This window comes from Lissotriton vulgaris, chromosome 2_1, assembly GCF_964263255.1.
Source record: "Lissotriton vulgaris chromosome 2_1, aLisVul1.2, whole genome shotgun sequence".
NCBI lineage: Eukaryota > Metazoa > Chordata > Amphibia > Caudata > Salamandridae > Lissotriton > Lissotriton vulgaris.
The window spans coordinates 547,323,980-547,346,064 of NC_141687.1; the positions used below are offsets into that span (position 1 = coordinate 547,323,980).

General features: G+C 48.8%; 1 long non-coding RNA gene across 1 annotated transcript in view; it reads right to left on the minus strand.

Moving 5' to 3' along the window:
- The window catches only part of LOC147730731 (uncharacterized), a 99,950-nt gene extending 92,264 nt beyond the window's left edge, over nt 1-7,686 (minus strand). The window contains exon 1 of the long non-coding RNA XR_015308597.1: nt 6,748-7,686. This is a non-coding gene — a long non-coding RNA (uncharacterized LOC147730731). The remainder of the gene's footprint in view (nt 1-6,747) is intronic.
- Nucleotides 7,687-22,085: the final 14,399 nt, after the last annotated feature.

Consider the following 22,085-nt stretch of genomic DNA (forward strand, 5'->3'; position numbering starts at 1 on the left):
TGATTCGGCTGTTGAGGTAGCTCGGGCCTTGGTCGTGTAGGGCTTTGTGTGCGTGGGTGAGGAGGCGGAAGGTGATTCTTTTGTTGACGGGGAGCCAGTGAAGGTCTCTCAGATGTCCGGAGATGTGGCTGGTTCGTGGGATGTCGAGGATGAGTCTGGCTGAGGCGTTCTGGATCCGCTGGAGTCTCTTCTGGAGCTTGGCGGTGGTACCGGCGTAGAGGGCGTTGCCGTAGTCCAGTCGGCTAGTGACGAGGGCCTGGGTGACGGTCTTCCTGGTCTCGGTGGGGATCCACCAGAAGATCTTCCGTAGCATGCGTAGGATGTTGAAGCATGCCGAGGAGACGTTGTTGACTTGCCTGGTCATGGAGAGGGAGGAGTCCAGGATGAAGCCCAGGTTGCGTGCATGGTCTGTCGGTTTGGGTGCGGTGCCCAGGGCGGGAGGCCACCAGGAGTCGTCCCAGGCGGAGGGTGAAGAGCCCAGGATGAGGACCTCAGTCTTGTCTGAGTTCAGTTTCAGGCGGCTGGTCGTCATCCACTCGGCTACCTCTTTCATCCCTTCGTGCAGGTTGGCTCTGGCGGCGGCGGGGTCGTTGGTCAGGGAGAGGATCAGCTGGGTGTCGTCGGCGTAGGAGATTATGCTGAGGTTGTGTTGGCGTGCGATGGCCGCGAGGGGGCTCATGTAGACGTTGAAGAGGGTGGGGCTCAGTGAGGATCCTTGAGGGATGCCGCAGATGACTTCGGTGGCCTCTGACTTGTACGGTGGTAGGCGGACTCTCTGTGTTCTTCCGTCGAGGAAGGAGATGATCCATTCCAGCGCCTTGTCCTGGATTCCGACGTTGCTGAGGCGCTGTACTAGGGTGCGGTGGCAGACAGTGTCGAATGCCGCGGAGAGGTCTAGGAGGATGAGGGCCGCTGTTTCTCCGTTGTCCATCAGGGCTCGGATGTCATCGGTGGCGGCGATGAGGGCGGTCTCGGTGCTGTGGTTGGCTCGGAAGCCAGACTGTGAGGGGTCGAGGGATCCATTAGTCTCGAGGAAGGCGGCCATCTGCTTGTTGACGGTCTTCTCGATGACTTTGGCTGGAAACGGGAGGAGCGAGATGGGGCGGTAATTCTTGAGTTCGGTGGGGTCCGCTGTGGGTTTCTTGAGTAGAGCGCTGAGTTCGGCGTGCTTCCAGCTCTCAGGGAAGGTGGCGGTGTCGAAGGATGTGTTGATGATGTCTCGCAGGTGGGGTGCGATGACAGCGTCGGCCTTGTTGAAGACGTGGTGAGGGCAGGGGTCGGTCGGTGATCCGGAGTGGATGGAGTTCATCGTGCGGATGGTGTCTTCGGTGCTGATCGGGGTCCAGGCATGGAGGGTGGTGGTGGGGGGTGGTTGTTCGGTCTTGGTGTGCGTTGGTTGGTTGTTGAAGCTGTTGTGTATGTCCGCGATCTTGTTGTGGAAGTATGAGGCGAGGGAGTTGCAGAGGTCTTGCGATGGGGTGATGTCGTTGTTTCCTGCGCTGGGGTTGGATAGCTCTTTCACGATGTTGAAGAGTTCCTTGCAGTTGTGTGCGTTGTTGTCCAGCCAGTCCTTGAATGCAGTTTTCTTGGCGGCGCGGATCAGCTGGTGGTGCTTCCGGGTGGCCAGCTTGAAGGTGGTCCTGTTGTCCGGTGTAGGTTCCCTTCTCCAGACTTTCTCGAGGGCTCGGCAGTTCTTCTTGGAGCTCTTGAGTTCGTCGGTGAACCACGGGGCTTTCTTGCTGCCGGGTCTGCTGGGCGGGGTCCTCAGCGGGGCGAGCTCGTCCGCGCAGTTGCTGATCCACTTCGTGAGGTTGTCAGCGGCCTGGCTGGGGTTCGCTGAGCTGGCAGGAGGGTGCTGGCTCAGGGAGGTGGCGAGCTGGTCTGCTGTGATCTTGTTCCAGCTTCTGCGGGCAGCCTGTTGCTGGTGGTGGTGGGTCGTCGTTCTCTTGAAGGTGAAGTGGACGCAGCTGTGGTCCGTCCATTGAAGCTCTGTGGCGTGGCTGAAGTCGATGTCTGTGCTGGAAGAGAAGACTGCGTCGAGTGTGTGTCCGGCGAGGTGGGTGGGGGTGGACACCAGCTGCTTGAGTCCAAGATTGGCGAGGTTGTCGAGCAGGGTGCTGGTGTTGCGGTCGTTGTTGTTCTCCAGGTGGAAGTTGAGGTCCCCCAGTTTATCCATTAAGTTAGAATTGCACTTGATTTCCATCAAAAGGCCACAGAACTCAGGGGTCCTGTCATTCTGCAATGAAAATTATCTGGTGCCCTAACCCTGTTAGTTTCACCTAATTTAGGGATTTCTTGCAAAGCAACTGGAATCACTGGAATCAGAAATCCAACGTAGGGCCGGACAGGGGGCTCGTTAAGAATTTATCGTATTGACAATTAGCATTATGGAGAGAACAACCCTGTCGGACTCTTATACAACTATTTGATCCTTGGAGGTGCAAAGATGCGAAACGGTGCTAACTCATCATTTTAATTAAAAAAATGTTTAAAAAAAATCTTTTAATTGAAGTTTTAACGGACACAACGTAGTAAATAGAGCCTGTGCAGCCACAGTGCTATTTTAAAGCTGAACATTGGGTTTTTACAGGGGGATGGGTACTTTGGGTGGGGGGTGTTGTTTATGTGTTTTATACTGTAAAGATTTTAAGTAATCGCACAGTTAATAAAGTTACTTACTTACTTACTGCTAATCAAAAGGCCCTTAACCCCCGCCCTTAACCCCCTCTCTTAGTATCTGAAGAGCTGAGTGTGTGTGACTCCTGAGGTTTATCATGCCTACAGCTAGGCGCACCAACCACATTAGCTAAAAGAGCTTCAGCTGCCCCACCCACCATCTACCCAAGACATGGTAGGCCAATCCATGGGTGCTGGCCCCACTCACTGAAGTTTAGCAGATGTGCAGGCTTAACTTCCCTTTGTAACGGGCACAGCATGGCAGCAGCAGTGAAAGCGGCAATCAGTGGTATGAAGGTTACACACAGATCTTTGGAGTAGGTGCTAAATCCAATGAAATGAGTACATGGGTGAATGAGTGAGTAAATGAAAAGTGCTACTGCTACTCTGACATAGGTGGAAATCTCCATCAGTGCACTTCTAGTCACACTCATTCACTCCTGTTTTCACTTAAGATGCTGTCAGTGAAACTTCTGGCACATCCTAAACCCGTAATGCAGTCACAACAACTCCTGCTGTTTTCATGTCCTGAAGTCTTACTGCTGTCACTGAGTCTTACTGTCACTATCTCAAGCTCTTACCAAGGCCATTCCCTGCAACCCCTTCAGCTGTCACTGCTCGCAGCTCCTACTGCTATTATATCCTGTCAGTCCCTGCCGCTGTCACTGAGTCCTGCTGCTGCTTTATTTCTAGAAAGTGGATGGATGGTTCACCGCCATGTATTACAATGCAAGCACTTCACCTCCTTTCTTTGCCTATCGAAGGATCCGCAAGGGAATACAAAGCATTTTTCATGAGACTGCACGCTTCCTGTTAGCCAGGAGTTTATTTAATATTTCAGAACAATCTTACTGACCTTGTCAGAAAATGTCTTCCCTCCACACAGCTCCGCCTGGGAGCTGTTGCCCCCTGACCCTTCCAGGTCCTACGCCCTTATCCCTGGTGGTACAGTGAGGAGCATCTCTACTCTGCTGCTGCTCTCTGCACTCTGTTTTTCTGCTTTCTGCCTTTTTTGCTCCTCTGCTCGTTTTTCTGTCTTTTGCTCCTCTGCTCTTTTCTCATCTTCCTTTTATCTTTTACTGCTTTTTTCTCTTTCTCTAAAATCTCCTCTTTTTTGCAGCCTTTTTTCATCCCCTGGGTCTGCACTCCTCCAGCACTGCTTTCCCACTTCCCAGCTGTACAGTCTTCCCTAAACACTACCTAGCAGCAGTGCCGCTGGCGCGCCAAAGGTAAGCCCGTCTTCACCTTGACCGCGCCCAGCACCATGGACCCTATTCCTCGGACCTTCCACAGCTATCATTCCAGCACCCTCCACATAATCAACCCCAAACGGTACACCGCCTGCCACCTCGCATTACCGAAGGACACACAAGGCCTGTTCACCTGCCACAACTATGCCTTCTCCTTGCTCTACACACCAGACCCACCGACCGCACGACCTTCAAGAACTGGACCCAACCACCTCAGATGCATCCTACTCAACACCTGCTCCGTCAAAAGCCAAGCCGTGGAGATCTGGAACCTGCTCGACTCCATCTCCCCGACGTCGCCTTCTTTGCGAAAACGTGGATAAACCCCACCTCAGCACTGGACATCGCAACCGTCATCCCCGACAGCTACAATATCATTCACTAGAGCCACGCCAACCGACCGGGAGGAGACATCGGCATGCTCCACAAAAACACCCTTCGCCTCACAACCAGCTGCGATGACCACTTGCCCGACATGTAGCACCTCCACGTCAATATCCAGACCAACCTGAACACCACCCTGGCAGCACCCTCATCTACAGACCTCCCATACCTAGCCCCCACTTCAGCGAAGCCATGGCCCACTTCATTGCCACAACGCTCTTACCCCAATGGACTATATTCTCCTCTACGGCCTTAATTTCACCTGGACATCCTCAATGACCTCAAAACCTCATCCCTACCGGAGAACCTCGCCACCGTCAGACTCAAACAACTGGTCACATCTCCAACCCACTCAGCAGGACACACCCTCGACCCCATCTTCGCAAGCAACAACATCTCCGTCAGTCGCACCTCTGAGACACACTGAACCGACCATTACTGCAACCACTTCTCCTTCACAAATTTCACCTTATGCCACCACACCCATATCAATCCTCACAGGATCTGGAACAAGGTCACCGAACACCAGCTCACCACCTACCTGAACAAAACCCCATCACCGACATCCACGGATGCCAGCACCTCAGCAGGCCACCTCCACTTTTGAATCTCAGACTGCGCCAACAAACTGGTCCCCATCAGGAAACCCCCAGGCAAGCAGCCCTTCAAGAAAACTAGCTGGTTCTCCTGAACCCTCCAAGAGTCCAGGTGCACCTGCAGACTGCTCAAGAAAAGATGGAGGAACAGCAAGATTGTGGCAGATCAGCAGCCTTCAAAAACGCCATCTCCGCACACCACCACCTCATCAGAGCAACAAAGAAAGTAGCCAGTCAGGAACCCATCAATGCCAACGCACACAACAGCCATGGTCAAAAAATTCAACAAACCCAGCACAGAGACAGTAGACATTCCTCCCTCTCCAGACCTCTGCGACACCCTCCCCACCTTCTTACACTGCAGGATCAAGATCGATGACAGCTTCGCAACCCAAGACCCTCCCACCCCACCTAAAACCACTGCACCCAATAGCTCCAGACCCCAAATCTTGCCCAACTGGACCAGCCTCACATCTGATGACACCCTCATGGTCATGAATAGCATCCACTCCGGAGCCCCTTTGGATTCCTGCCATCACTACATCTTCAACAGAGCCGGTACCGCCATTGAACCCGAACTCTGCCACACCATCAACTGCTCCATTGAGTCCGTCACCTTCCATGAAGACTCAAAGCATGCAGAGATCAAACCCCTGCTGATGAAACACTCTGCTGACCCGACAGACCTCAAGAACTACAGACCCATCTCTCTACTCCCCTTCCCAGCCAGTCATTGAAAACTCATCAACGCCCAAATCTTGGAGTTCATCAAAACAAACCACATCCTGGAACTCTCCCAATCGGCCTTCAGAAGCAACTGCAGCACCGAGCGTGCTCTCCTCACCGCTACAGACGACATCCATCCACACCCTCCTCGACTGAAGCAAAACTGCTGCCCTCATCCTCCTGTACCTCTCAGCCACCTTCAACACCGCCTCCCACCACATCCCCTGCGCAAGACTTCACAAGGCTGGGGATCCACGACAAAGCCCTAGAATGGATCCACTCCTTCCTCACTGGTCAAACACAGAGAGTCACACTTCCACCATTCAACTCAGAACCCACAGAGATCGGCTGCAGAATGCCTCAGGGCTCCTCCCTGAACCCCACCCTCTTCAACATGTACATGGCACTGATTGCCGCCATCGCCAGAAGCCACGGACTCAACATCGTCTCCTATGCTAACCACACCCAGCTGATTCTCTCCCTCACAGACGAGCCCACAGCTACCAAGAGCAACTTCCACAACCGGATGAAGGGAGTCGCCACCTGGATGAAGGAAAGCTGCCTCAAGCTTAACTCAGACAAGGCTAAACCCACTCCGCCTGGGATGACTCCTAGCGGCTGGCAGCCCTCAGAACCCCCCACACCCACAGACCACCCGCGAAACCTCAGCATCATCCTGGACTCCTCTCTCTCAATGAACTGCCAAATCAACACAGTTTCATCCTCCTGCTTTCCACAAACTGCGCCTGCTTCGTAAGATCTTCAAGTGGATTCCCACCAAGTCCAGAATACCCATCACCCATGCACTCGTCAGCAGCAAACTCTACTATGATAACACATTCTACACCACCACCACCCAGAAACTCTTAAAGAAACTGCAGAACATCTAGAATGCCTCTCCCAGACTTATCCTGAACACCCCACACTTCAGCCACATCACTAGCCACCTGATAGACCTTCACTGGCTACCTATCAAGACCGGACGCGGTAGTCTGTGAGCCCATAGATGATGCTAGCTGCTCGCATCTACACAAAGGTTTTTTAATCGTTATCTCATGATTTATTTTTAAAATGTTCACGGTGCATGTGACAGTCTCATTGACAGTTTCATTTACCTGCTGTTCTCATTCCTTCCTCCTTGGCCCCGGTCCGACAAGGCTTGTGCCGATTGATAGGAGGGCTTCCGGGAGATCTCTGGCACTTCCGCCTTATGCTCAGGTCAGCGCTCCAGTCTCTGGCGCCACCACCAATATTTAATGCACGCAGAGAGTGAACACGCAGGGGACGCGGTAGTCTGTGAGCCCATAGATGCTGCTAGCTGCTCGCATCTACACAAAGGTTTTTTAATCGTTATCTCATGACTTACTTTTAAAATGTTCACGCTGCTTATGACAGTCTCATTGACAGTTTCATTTACCTGCTGTTCTCATTCCTTCCTCCTTGGCCCCGGCCCGACACGGCTTGTGCCGATTGATCGGAGGGCTTCCGCGAGTTCTCTGTCACTTCCGCCTTACGCTGGGGACAGCGCTCCAGTTTCTGGCGCCACCACCAGTATTTAATGCACGCAAAGCGCGTACGCAGTAGTCTGTGAGCCCATAGACGCTGCTAGCAACTTGCATCTATACGAAGGTGTTTTAATCGTTATCTCATGATTTATTTTTAAAATGTTCACGCTGCTTGTGACAGTCTCATTGACAATTTAATTTACCTGCCGTTCTCATTCCTTCCTCCTTGGTCCTGGTCCAACACAGCTTGTGCCGATTGATCGGAGGGCTTCCGGGAGATCTCTGTCACTTCCGCCTTATGCTGGGGTCAGCGCTCCAGTCTCTGGTGCCACCACCAGTATTTAATGCACGCAGAGCGCGCACACGCAGCGGACGCGGTAGTCTGTGAGCCCATAGACGCTGCTCGCATCTACACAAAGGTTTTTTAATCGTTATCTCATGATTTATTTTTAAAATGTTCATGCTGCTTGTGACAGTCTCATTGACAGTTTCATTTACCTGCTGTTCTCATTTCTTCTTCCTTGGCCCTGGTCCGACACGGCTTGTGCCGATTGATCAGAGGGCTTCCGGGAGGTCTCTGTCACTTGCGCCTTATGCTGGGGTCAGCGCTCCAGTCTCTGGCGCCACCACCAGTATTTAATGCAGCAAGGCGCGCCAAAGGCAAGCCCATCTGAGCTTGTCTGCGCCTTAACCGGGCCCAGGTCCATACCCCTGCCCAGCAGCGCCTAGCCCTAATGAAATCATACTCAGGTAAGGAACTCTTACAACTACGTCCAACATTTAACAGAGCATGTACTCAGCTGGTACTTGACGGCCTGGTTAAAATGCAGGCAAGAGCATGCCCCCACTGTCATTTCAAACCTGCCATCGTTCTAAATTTAGACGCCAATACCACACAATGTACTAACAACAAAAATGGAATTACTATAGTAGCCGCCCTTATCAATGCCCGCTCACTGGGCAAACACAAAGAAGTGATAGCAGACCTCATCATTGACCACAACATTGATCTCCTGTTTATTACTGAAACATGGACCGATTTGGCATCAGAACCAGATCTGGCAGTACACACTCCTGAAAGCTACAACACTTTGAGACAGGACAGAGTAGATAAAAAAGGGAGTGGGCTAGCAATAATCTTGTGCAGTAATTTTACAACTAAGATGTCCTACGCTCCCTTGACAACCTGCGAAGCAATATACTTTTCTATTTCACTGACCCCCTCCCAAATCTTTAAAGGTATTCTACTCTATCGACCTCCTGGAACTAGGATGGAATTTCTGACCACCTTTAGCGATGTGGTGGAATCCATAGCAGTCGAACGCACCTTTACTATTCTAGGTAATTTCAATTTCAACCTTGAAAATGTACAGGACAAGGACACTAGTACCATATTAGCAGATCTAGAATCGGTGGGCTTATCACAGCTAGTTTCGGAGAGCACTCATGTAGCTGGTCACACATTATAAGGCCTTTTTTACAACTCCAAAAACATCTTTATAAAAGAAATCCTGCCTTTAGCCTGGACCGATCACCATGCTGTTATATTTAATATACTACCTGATAACAACTCACCTATTAACGTGCCTGTGAATGGGCCGGTTATATTCAAGGCATGGAAAAATTTAGACAATCAACAGCTGATGACACACTTGTCCTCTACTCAACCTGATGTTTCGGCTGATCCAAACATAGCATCAACAGCATATGCTAACTGGCTGCTCAATGCGATGAATGTGTTGGTGCCAAATAAAACCATATCTAAAAATCGGAGCTCCCCATCAGCTCCCTGGTTCACAAATTCACTCAGGGAACAAAAGCAAAGATGTAGAAATCAGGAAAGACACTGGCGTAAATTCTATGCCAACGAAGAAAAACTTTGTTATAAGAATGAATTAGCTAAATATAAATCAATGATTATGCAAGAAAAAAGCAAATACTATACAGCGCAGATTGAATTGGCAAAGAACTTAAATAAACAACTTTACCAAGTAGTTGCTAAGCTATCATATCAAGCGTCAGAAGCAACTCCTGTACCCTCACAATCGTTGTGTAACTCCTTAGCGGACTATTTTTATGGCAAAGTAAATAATAATTATGCTAATTTCTCTGCCCAAAGAAATCCAGCTAATCAGCCCATATTCACTAATTCCTCTGTTCACTTCTTAGCGCAATTTGAAAAAGTTAATGTAGCACAAATCACTAACATAATGGCTACTATCAAATCTGGATCAGCTAATGCTCCTTGCCCACCAGCTGATTTTGTACCTGTCACTGAACTAATAGCCCCTGTATTTACAGAGATATGCAACGCATCTCCTCAGGGATATATCCTACTGCATGGAAGAACATTATACTTAAACCTCTACTAAACAAATCTCACCTGGATCCGGATGACTGTAGGCCTATAGCTAGTCTGCCTTTCCTGGCCAAAGTGGTTGAAAAAGTGATGAACCATTAAATCTCCAAATTCATAGAAGACCATCATCGGTTAGATGACACCCAATTTGGGTTTCGTAAGGGTCATGGCACCGAGACCACTCTAATCAAGGCCTTAGAAGATATAAGACTCATTTTGGACCATGGAGGCACGGCAGTTCTCATCTTGCTGGACCTCTCCGCTGCATTTGACACGGTCGATCACAATACTTTGATCGACCGTGTCACTGCGACGGGCATTCAGACCAAAGCAAAAGACCTGCTGTCATCCTTTTCACAAATCGGACCCAGACGGTAATGCTGGGCACTTTCCATTTTGCCCAGATGACATTACCGTGCGGTGTTCCGCAGGGCTAATCCCTAAGTCCGACGCTTTTTAACATCTATGTGTCGGACTTAGCCAGAGTCATCAAGGCATATGGGATGGGTCTAACATCGTACGCCGATGACACCCAGCTGGTGCTCGCAATAAATAACAATGGAGAAAGGGTTGTAGCTAGTTTCCAAAAGGCATGCTGGTCATCAGTAGCTGGATGGCCAGCAATTGTCTTAAATTGAACTCCGACAAAACGGAGGTCATGATCTTTGGTAAGCTGTCTCCCACTTGGTCCAGCTCCTAGTGGCATCGGCTCTTGGCTCCCCACCGAACCCTGTTACGAAGGTCAGTTATCTAGGCGTCATATTTGACAACAAACTGACTTTTGCACCCCATGCTAATGCAGTCATCCCAGCCTCGTTTCATAAACTCCGAATAATTAAAAAGATCTTACCGTATCTTCCTTTGAATGCAGGAAGAACCTTGGTCAGTGCACTAGTTATATCATCTTTAGACTACTGAAATGGACTCTTCGCCAATGCACAGAACAGGGTTATTAAAAAAATACAATCTGTTCAGAATGCGGCAGCCAGATTGCTGTCGGGAACCCCTTAATTCAAGTCCATCTCACATGTCATTCAAAGATACCAGTGGCTGTCGTTGAGGAACCGGATCAAATTTAAGGCATTATGCATTGCCTATAAAGCCTCCCGTAATACAGGTCCCCAGCTCTTAATAAAATGCCTAACCATCTACATTCCCAACAGGCTAGTACGATCCTCCAATGCATTTCATCTGACAGTACCTCAAACCAAAACTGTCTCTTGGGTCGATTGACGCTTTGTTGTCACGGTCGCAAAACTCTGGAATTCTCTCCCGCTGGAGATCAGATCCTGTCAATCTCTGTTAGCCTTCAGAAGGAGAATAAAGACTTGGTTGTTTAACCAATAACTTGCTCATCACCCTGCCACTGTCCGCAGCGCCGTGACACCCCTGGGCATTTGTGTGCTCTATAAGTTTAAAAAATAAATAAAATAAATAAATATCTACAAACGAGTTACCTTCAAGCTCCTCACGTACGCCTCCACAGCCCTCCACAATGCCGGACCTTCACACCTCAACCACCGCCTCTCCTTCTTCACTCCCAGCAGACATCTCTGCTCCACCCAACTGGCCCTGGCCACCATCCCACGGATCCACAAGAGCATGGCTGGAGGAAGATCCTTTTCTTACCCGGCTGTGAAGACCTGGAACTCCTTTGCACTTCAGGCAATCACTATTGCTGCCACAATTCAGAAAGGGCCTCTAGACCTGGCTCTTTGACTGAACCGCAGATCTACCCCCTCCTCGACCCAGCACCTTGAAACCCCTACCGGTGAGTAGTCACACTTTATAGAAAACTGATTGACTAATTGGTAGATTACTAGACAAAATACACTCCATTATGGCAATATTTAAATATAACCAAAACTGCCCCCTCGCACAAAACAAAAAGAATACCACATGCTGTTTCCCATAGAAACACCTCCGGAAATGTCTGAGCACAGCTTGTCACTCTGTCTCCCCCTTGTGCTGTGAACGCACATCTGTCCTCCTCCTCTGTTACCAGAAAGAAAAAAATTATTTGCGTAAGGTTTTTCAGACTTGAGAGGTGCCAAACGTATCTTTTTTATTCTATTTTTCAAGATGCGTTTACAGTTGTCCCAAAAACTGGGACATGTAATTAAAATTAAGAAAAGCATCAGGACGCCGGGACAGCCCTCTAAAAACTGGGACTGTCCAGGGAAATCCAGGTGCCCTAGGTGCAAGGAAGCACAATGTGACTGACACGTGAATAGATCAATTGATGAAGACAAATGACCAAAAGACCTTATTATGTAAGTATAGGAGGTGCATATTTTTTATAACAATAGGCTGGCGAGACTGCTATATCTATCTTTAAGGCCAGGCCTAAAAACTAAAATCAAACAAATGTCTGATTGGCTAACAACTCTCAACTTTTATCATGCATGCTAAAAAAACAAAAGCTGTCTTTGGGTAGAGACCTGATCTTAAAAGAAAAGGTAATTTTCATTTTTCGACTGGTTAGTTTTGCCAGCGAGCTCCACAATTCCAATCCTAGGCTCCCTAGTTTATGTATGTATCAATCAATCAATCAAAACATTTATAGAGCCCAACAAATCCCATTTGAGGGTCTCAAGGCGCTTGAGCTATCTGATGCTGCATGGAGGTTTGGAATACTCAGAACTTCCAGGTCTTTAGATTTCTTCTAAATTGCCGGAGCAGTCCTGAGGTGCAGGGGGGAGGGGGTTGTTTCAACCTTGGCTGTCATATGTGAGAAGGAGCGTCCTCCGCTGTGGGCTCTGTGGATTTGAGGCGTGTCTGCGAGGGAGAGGGAGGCTGAATGAAGGTGCCTGGTAGTTGGTGGAAGGTGAGACCTTTGTTGATATATGCTGGTCCTTTGTTATGCAGGTTCTTGTAGGCGTGGGTCAGCATCTTAAACTGGAATCCCTTCTGAATCGGGAGCCAGTGTAGCTTCTTGAGCTGTGGTGTGATGTGGGTCCTTCTGGGGAGGTTGAGTATGAGTCTTGCCACTGTGTTCTGTATGGTTTGGAGTCTTTTCATGAGTCATGCAGTGATTCCCACGTAGATTGCATTTCCATAGTCCGGTCTACAAGTAACAAGAGCCTGTGTGATGGTCCTTCGGTGTTTGTTCGGAGCCCCATGAAGATCTTTTGGAGCATGTAAAGCATGAGGAAGCAGGTGGATCAGACTGCGTTGATTTATATTGTTCATGCATAGTTTTCTGTCTGAGATAATGCCAAGGTCTGTGGGGGTGGACAATGCCCACTGGCGAGCTCCATAGGCCACCACGTATTGTTCCATGGTGAGGTGTTGCTTCCAACAATGAGGATGTCTGTCTTGTCCGAGTTGAGATTGGGACAGCTATCCTTCACCCAGTTCACGACGTTCATCATTCACCTGTAGAAGTTGGCTTTTGTGGTGGACGGATCTTCGGACAGAGCTGTGTGTCATTGGCATAGGAGATGATGCTGAATCCGTGTGCACTGACAGTGTTGGTGAGGGTGTTTATGTGGGTGTTGAAGAGGGTCGGGCTGAGGTGTGAGCCTTGGGGATCTTCACAGATAATCTCCTTGTCCTCCAAGTTGAACGGTGGGAGATGTATTCTTTGTGTTCTGCTGGTGAGATACAAAGTTATCCATCTGAAGTGTTTCCTTGGATCCCGATATTGTGGAGTCTGTTGATCAGGATGTGGTGGGAGACAGTGTCAAATGTGGTGGACAGGTCCATGAGGATGAGGGCAGCTGTTTTTCCATGGTCCAGGAGGGCTCTGATGTCATTGGTGGCTTTGAGCAGGGCTGTCTCTGTGCTGTGGTTAGACCGAAATCCGGATTGGCAGGGGTCCAGGAGGTTGTGTTCTCCAAGGTGTTGCATGAGTTGCTGGTTTATTACTTTCTCTAGGACTTTCACTGGGTACGGTAGCAAGAAGATGGGCCGGTAGGTCTTTAGCTCTGCTGGGTCAGCTGATGGTTTCTTCAGGAGGTGCTGCACTTCAGCGTGTTTCCAGTCCTCATGGAAGGAGGCAGCGCTGATGGAGGTGTTCAGGACCTTCCTCAGCTAGTCACTGATAGTCTTGCGTCTGAGGTTGAAGATGTGGTAGGGGGCATGGGTCTGTGGGTGCTCCTGAGTGCACTGAGCTCATGATGGAGAAGGTATTTTTCATTGTGAAGGGATTGCAGTAGATGAAAAGGTGTTTGGGTTTGTGTCCATGGGTGTGAGCCTGTTGATGCTGTTGGTGGTGGCAGCAAAGTGTATATAGAAAGTGTGACCAGACGTTTAGGTCAAAGGGGGAACTTCTGGTGCAATAATTGGTGGTTTTCTCTTGTGGGTAGCTGGAACAAATACAGTACACATTTGAAGATTCAACATAGTCGTTCATGTCTGAGTTTTCTCCTTTTTACCAGAATCTGGAGGCAAAAGCTAGCATTTTGGGCTCTATTGTTAGCCAAGCCACATGTTTCTGAGCCAGATACAATGAGTTGGCAAAGTCTGATTTTGAGTTATCAAGCTAAGTACTGACCCTACAATGGGAGCAAAACCAATGTATATTACCATGGGGCATATCAGCAACAGACGGCGATAAATATTGCAAAGTGCTGTTTGTGCTTTATTATTTATCACCGTCTGTCTCTGGAATTTATCGCCCGATTAGCGTGTTAACGACAACCCGTATCAGCGAGGCGATAAGAAATCCTGCAAAAGCGTCGATGTGCGGGAATATCGATGGAAATCCAGCGATATTCCCTCAGTGATAGGGGAAAGCTTGATATTGGGGAAATGTGGATTCAGCCGTAGAATCCACCTCCCATGATGTGTATAGCTAAGTCTGTTTTTTTGCAGACTTTAGCTTATGGCAGTAATTGGGGTTAGCGCTATTTTTCTGGATGGAACACAGGCATTGATAATAGGATGAACTTGTCTTTGCAACTGTTTCCCTTTACTGTTAGTGAGGAACGCCTACTTTGCTTGTCATTAGCGATATATATCGCTGACATGCAAAGCGGCTAGAAAACGGGGGCTATTGCCAGTGAACTGTCGCTAACAGCTGTTAGAGACAGCTTGCTAATAGGGGGATAGAAATATCCCCGCTTTAGCGGCAAAAAGTGCCACTAAAGCGGCGATATTGCCCTTGATAATATACCCCCATGTTTGTTATCCTTTTGACCGGGCAGAGATAATGCTTAAGGTTTTTGTCACGGCCATAAAAATGCACATTTCACTTTATTGTGAGTGTGTTTACTTGACCAAACAACGTTTTAAGTAAACAGTTGAACGCAAGCTTTCATTAGGTCACACCTTCCTCGTGTTGCATTTACTCCACTTTTTTGTAACATATTGCAAAGCAGCACGAGCTGCTGTGAAACATGGCTTTAACAAAAAGCTACGGCTCAGTCAAACCTGGCCATACCATAGCACTTTTTTTCATGTTTTGAGCTGTGTACGTGTCTTGGCCTTTTCAATTGCAGCCTTCTAGAGGTCATCAAACCTACATATGGGGAGGAGTGTGGTCCTTTTTTGCAAAGTGTCATGATATTTTTACTGTATTTACTAGGAGATTTACAAATCACTAACCTTTTCCTAGGCCCCTTCATAATGCTAAAGTAGAACTTATCTCCAGGGGAACTAAAATTCAAACTAATGCATAGGGTGGGCATGGATTCAGCATTATTCAGTACTCTCCATACTATGAGCAGGTTTTACTCAGAAGCCAGACCGTATAAGCAGACTTTGCTTCGTTCATGGCTTCAGTAATTTTCACCCTTTCAAACTACATTTATATGGTTGGACTGTGTATGTGTCTTGGCCTTTTCAAATGCAGCCTTCTAGAGGTCATCAAACCTACATATGGGGAGGAGTGTGGTCCTTTTTTGCAAAGTTTCATGATATTTTTACTGTATTTACTAGGAGATTTACAAATCACTAACCTTTTCCTAGGCCCCTTCATAATGCTAAAGTAGAACTTATCTCCAGGGGAACTAAAATTCAAACTAATGCATAGGGTGGGCATGGATTCAGCATTATTCAGTACTCTCCATACTATGAGCAGGTTTTACTCAGAAGCCAGACCGTATAGGCAGACTTTGCTTCGTTCATGGCTTCAGTAATTTTCACCCTTTCAAACTACATTTATATGGTTGGACTGTTAGCCAAAACCTTTTGATTTTATGAAAGTTATATGTATAATATACTTACTTAAAGAGGCTTCTAAGCCACTCTCTTCATCTATTCTCTTCTTGTTGTGTCATTCACATTTTGCTTCCACCCACTACAGCATACAGCACGAGGCAATGGGTCAGCCTCCTTAAGCCACTGGTTAACTTCACTTTCAGTGACTTTATTTTGGACTCTCACAATGACCACATCCACTACAGTGCCAGTGTTTTTTTTAACTTTATAATTACTTTAGCTTTGCTTTTGTGTTCAGAGCCTGAAGTAAAAGCAGGGTTCTTTATACAATATGTAAGCACAGGCCACATTCCACTCTTTATCAGTTCCTGACTCCTATCAATACTGTTGTAAATTCTTTTTCTAGTGTCTTTTGTTTTCCTGCTGGTATTTCACAGGATAATAGATTGAGTCCATTTTAAACTGTTCTATATTAAGTTATCCACTGTTTACTATGTAAGCATCCACCAACCACAAGCTTTACTATTAAACATGTGAATTTATAAGCAGACAATTCTACAGAACACATTTATTCTGGACTCAATTTCACCAATGTGTGTTTTTTAATAAACATTGCCCAAGAAGAAACCTGGCCTTTATCGTGTTTAAATTACAGCACTTGTAATACTTTTGTTTTCAATAAATATTTATTTTTTCTGTTCTTTTTTCTTTCTTTTTCTTTGCTTCTTTCTCTCCTTTGTTTTTTAGGTCTCTGCCTAGCACACACTGCGCAGCAGTGTTGCGCAGCCGAGATTTTATGTTTACAAGCATGGGGGCTTGAACCGCCCCTCTTCTCCATTGGCTGGCTTCCTAAACAGAGGCCAACCATTGGATGAGAGGGGCGTCACTCCGTTCAAGCCCCGTCTTTTTCGGATTCAGGGGCGTGTTTTTTACAGTTTTTAACTGCGTGACATCATCCATCACTCAACAGCAAAAACCACGCCCCCGAATGCGAAAATGGCGGCGCTTTTCTGATGCCATTTCCGCCCGACCGCCGCCGGAAGAAGTCAAGAAGCTGCTGAGTCCTCCGGTGAGTGCGCGCTTTTCTTGCCTATCTTCCCTGATTGTGCCCGTGTTCTTGCCTCTGTCCCATCATTGTGCGTCTGTCTCCTCTGTTGTGCATCTGCCCCCTCGTTTTGCTTGGTTTCCGCCCCCCTCGCTGTGCTTGCTCCCCTGCCCCATCGCTGTGCTTGCTCCCCTGCCCCTCGATGTGCTTGCTCCCCTACCCCCTCGATGTGCTTGCTCCCTTGCCCCCTCGTTCGTTGTGCTTGCTGAACGTGCCAACGTGAAACTGTCGGCGTAGGGGACCAGCGGGGCAGACTCAGCACTTGCAGCCCAAGAGCAAACAATAAGACAAGCAGTTGGTAGCAAGCTGAAGCAGGGTATCAGCGACAGGGCATCGCCACAACCCCCTCTCTCGTGGACATAAACCAGATATGATAACAGCGACTGCCGAATATAAATATTGAGCAATGTTAAGACAGAGAGAGCATTTGATGAATGCCATTGATATGTACCTTCTGCGTGCACTAGTTAAGCATTGACCGGTTGGGGTGGCCGATTGCGCAGGTGATATTTTTGTGAGTCTTTCTCTGCCTCTTTGCCCACCAATCTCTGCTTTCCTCTACCCCTCTTAATTTCCCTCATTGTCCCTCTCATCTGTAACAATGTGCACCCGCCTCTGTAATCCTCACTGTCCTCAGATCATTCTTACCAATCTGCGGGTTTCCCTTTCCCCCTGCAGTTCTTGTACATCATCCATGTTTCTCCACCTCGTGTCACTTCCGGCAACAACTCTGAAATCAGTTGCCAAGAGCAACTGATTTCGGGCCACGCCCCTCACATACGGTTACCAGCATTAAACCCACCCACATTTGACATAATCGAGCTGAATTTTGCCTGAACTATTCCCACAATTCTGTTAGCGGTTTCACCTCTAAGGGAGGGAGTTTGGCCTGCCCCCCCGTTGTGTTTGCTCTCCTGCCCCGCCCTTGCTGGTTGTGGTTGCTCTCCTGCCCCCCTCGTTGCTTGTGCTTGCTCTCCTGCCACCTCGTGCTTGCTGTCCTGCCCCCTCTTTGCTTGTGCTTGCTGTCCTGCCCCCTCGTTGCTTGTGCTTGCTGTCCTGCCCCCTCGTTGCTTGTGCTTGCTCTCCTGCCCCCCTCGTTGGTTGTGCTTTCTCTCCTGCCCCCCTCGTTGGTTGTGCTTGCTCTCCTGCCCCCCCACTCGTTGGTTGTGCTTGCTCTCCTGCCCCCCCTCGCTGGTTGTGCTTGCTCTCCTGCCCCCCCTTGCTTGTTGTGCTTGCTCTCCTACCCCCCTTGCTTGTTGTGCTTGCTCTCCTGCCCCCCCCTCGTTGGTTGTGCTTGTTCTCCTGCCCCCCCACCATCGTTGCTTGTGCTTGCTCTCCTGCCCCTGCCCCTAGTTGGTTGTGCTTGCTCTCTTGCCCCCCTCGTTGCTTGTGCTTGCTCTTCTGCCCCCTCGTGCTTGCTGTCCTGCCCCCTAGTTGCTTGTGCTTGCTGTCCTGCCCCCTCGTTGCTCATGCTTGCTGTCATGCCCCCTCGTTGCTTGTGCTTGCTCTCCTGCCCCTCCCTCGTTGGTTGTGCTTGCTCTCCTGCCCTCCCTTGTTGGTTTTGCTTGCTCTCCTGCCCCCCCTCGCTGGTTGTGCTTGCTCTCCTGCCCCCCTTTGCTTGTTGTGCTTGCTCTCCCGCCCCCACTCACTTGTTGTGCTTGCTCTCCTGCCCCCCCTCGGTTGTGCTTGCTCTCCTGCCTCCCCTCGTTGGTTGTGCTTGCTCTCCTGCCCCCCCATCGTTGCTTGTGCTTGCTCTCCTGCCCCTGCCCCCTCGCTTGTTGCGCTTGCTCTCCTGCCCCCCATCGCTGGTTGTGCTTGGTATCTTGCCTCCCCCCCTCATTGGTTGTGCTTGCTCTCCTGCTCCCCCTCGCTTGTTGTGCTTGCTCTCCTGCCCCCCCTCATTGGTTGTGCTTGCTCTCCTGCCCCCCCTCGTTGGTTGTGCTTGCTCTCCTGCCCCCTTCGCTGGTTGTGGCTGCTCTCCTGCCACCCCTCGCTGGTTGTGCTTGCTCTCCTGCCCCCCCTCGCTGGTTGTGCTTGCTCTCTTGGACACCCCTCGCTGGTTGTGCTTGCTCTCCTGCCCCCCCTCGTTGGTTGTGCTTGCTCTCCTGCCCCCTCTTGTTGGTTGTGCTTGCTCTCCTGCCACCTTGTGCTTGCTTTCCTGCCCCCTCATTGCTTGTGCTTGCTGTCCTGCCCCTTCGTTGCTTGTGCCTGCTGTCCTGCCCCCTCGTTGCTTGTGCTTGCTCCCCTGTCCCCCCTCGTTGGTTGTGCTTGCTCTCCTGCGCTCCCCTCGTTGGTTGTGCTTGCTCTCCTGCCCCCCCCCTCGTTGGTTGTGCTTGCTTTCTTGCTCCCCCTTGCTTGTTGTGCCTACTCTCATGCCCCCCCTCGTTGGTTGTTCTTGCTCTCCTGCCACCCCTCGCTGGTTGTGCTTGCTCTCATGCCCTCCCTCGCTGGTTGTGCTTGCTCTCCTGGCCCCCCCTCGCTGGTTGTGCTTGCTCTCCTGCCCCCCCCTTGTTGGTTGTGCTTGCTCTCCTGCCACCTCATGCTTGCTTTCCTGCCCCCTCGTTGCTTGTGCTTGCTGTCCTGCCCCTTCGTTGCTTGTGCTTGCTGTCCTGCCCTTGTTGCTTGTGCTTGCTCTCCTGCCCCCCCCTCGTTGCTTGTGCTTGCTCTCCTGACCCCCCTCGTTGGTTGTGCTTGCACTCCTTCCCCCCCTCATAGGTTCTACTTGCTCTCCTGCCCCCCCCCCTTCGCTGGTTGTGCTGGCTCTCCTGCCCCCTCATGTTGGTCGTGCTTGCTCTCCTGCCCCCCCTCGTTGGTTGTGCTTGCTCTCCTTCCCCCCCTTCGTTGGTTGTGCTTGCTCTCCTGCCCCCCCTCGTTGGTTGTGCTTGCTCTCCTGCCCGCCCCCTCGTTGGTTGTGCTTGCTCTCCTGCCCCCCCTCGCTGGTTGTGTTTGCTCTCCTGCCCCCTCTCGTTGGTTGTGCTTGCTCTCCTGCCCCCCTCGTTGCTTGTGCTTGCTGTCCTGCCCCCTCGTTGCTTGTGCTTGCTCTCCTGCCCCCTAGTTGGTTGTGCTTGCTGTCCTACCCCCTCGTTCGGTGTGCTTGTTTCTTTTTCTCTTGCCTTCTTTCTTTCCTTCTTTTCATCTTCTTTATTTTCTCTTTTCTCTGGTCCCTTATTTTTTTCATTCTTTCTTTAATTCTTTCTTTCCTTCGTGCTTTTTTCTTTTTTCCTTCCTTTCTTTTTTCTTTCTTCCTTATATCTCCTTCTTTTAGTTTTTCTTTCCATCTTTCTTTTCTTTCATTCTTTTTCCTTCCTTTTTTCTTTCCTCCTTTCACCTTCCTTCGTTCTTTACACCTTTTTTGATTCCTTTCCTTCTTTCCATTTCTTTCTCTCCTGCTTTCTTTATTCCCGTCTTTCTATCCTTCGTTCTTTCCTTCTTTTGTGTCTTCTTTCTTTCTTGGCTTATTCCTTCCTTTCTTTTGTCTTTCTTTCGATTTTTTTTTACTTCTTTGTTGCGTTCCTTTTTTCATTCTTTCTTTCTCACTTTCTTGCCTTCTTTCTTTCCTTTTTGTTTTCCTTACTTTTTTCATTTCTGTCTTTTCTTTATTTTTCCTTTTTTGTCTTGCCTTTTTTTCCATTTTTTTACGTTCCATCTTTCAGTCTTTCTTTCTGTGTTCACCAGAAACTTTTAAGGTTACTAAAATAGTTACTTATATGGGGTTTCCAGCCACACTTCATCCATTTGTGTGTGGTTGTGTCATTCACATTTTTCTCCAACCCGCCTTGAGCATGCATCAGTGGATCAGCGCACTTCAGCCATTAGTTGATTTCACTCTGAGTTAGTGTATGCTGCCCTATCACAGGGAGCACATCCATACACAAATTAGTTCTATTCATTACTAGGGAGTACTATAGTAATGTGTAATTTTTTGAGACACAAAAACATTTTTGCCTGTAGACTGTTTTTTTTTTTTATTGTTAAATGCTCGGCAGCTTCCCAAACGTTAATGTTTTACAAAAACTATGGCAAAACAAAGAAATGAATTGACAAAAAGCATACGGACATTGCCAGACCTATTGGCTCTGCCAATGCCTGTTTACCATGGACTTCGAAAAAGTATGAGGCCAAGAACCTTCAAAACCACAAGCTGTTATCGGAAGCCTGGTAAAGAGTTATTTCATTAATAATGTACTGCTGCCACCTCATGGCTAGTTTAGTGTATAGCCTGTAATCCACATGGAAACTAAGAGAAAAAAAAGGTAGGTGTTGTTTATTTATGTACAAAATAATAAAACATCGCCCCGCTTGGTTGTGCATCAAAATCTTTTAAACCGATGGGAAACAACGGCGCTCAGTAACCAGTTTATCATGAACATGTTAGCCGTGTTATTACGCAGCGCATGTAGGAACCGGTGGAAGAGGTGGGCTGCAGCTCCTGAGTCACAGATTCCACATAAACATCTTCCCCTTCCAGTGCTTAATTTTACCCGGTGATTTCCGGTGCTCGGCACCGACATTTAATCATCAACACCGGCGCTTATAGCCCACACTCGGCCCAAAGGTATTTTAGAGCGCTTTTCATGAGGACCAGTTAAGAACATATTCATTTTTTATGGGCATGGGTAGATTAAGTGATTTACCCAGAATTACAGGATGTTGATCCTACCCGAGACTCGAACCTGTCTCCAAAGTCGGCAGCTTTATCCATTACTCCACATCCTCCCTCCACGTGTAGTTAGTTCCGTTATAGGCGGCTCTAATAGGAGCAATGGGCTGGTACAAGCTCCTAGTGATGAGAGCCCCGGCACTTATGTTTTTTGCAAATTAACCATTGTCCTCTTCCCACTAGCAGGGTGTGTGCCGGAAAGGATCCTCCATTTCACCATGTTTGTGTGGCTCTTAGCAGATCCCTCGCAGATCTTGGCTGCTATCACAAGTTACACTGCGATTTGACTTTTGTTCACCCTGAGAGGATGGAATGACCAAAATCAAATGAACACAGATCAGGGGCTGGCCCTTTGGTTTTAAATAGCGTTAATGAACAAACTCTCTGATGCCCCAGAACATTCCTTGCTGGTACAATGTGCCCTTCTAACCGTGGCTTTAATTTGTGATTGGAGGTTTGGGGCCTTATTCTGAGTTTGGCAGAGAGGGTGCCCGACCGTACACTTGTAATCTTCACCCAGGGGCATGTCCTCCGCTAAGGAGCAAGAGCGTCACCCTACTGCTGTCAGTGCAGGAAAAATAAAATGATAATAACGTTATTATCATTTTATTTTTTGTAGGTTCGGGCTGGGTTAGGGGAGGAGCGGTTTACACACTCCAAGTGCGCATGACTTTTTTGCCGGCCAGTCATGCACACGTTGCATGTAGGGTGACCAACCG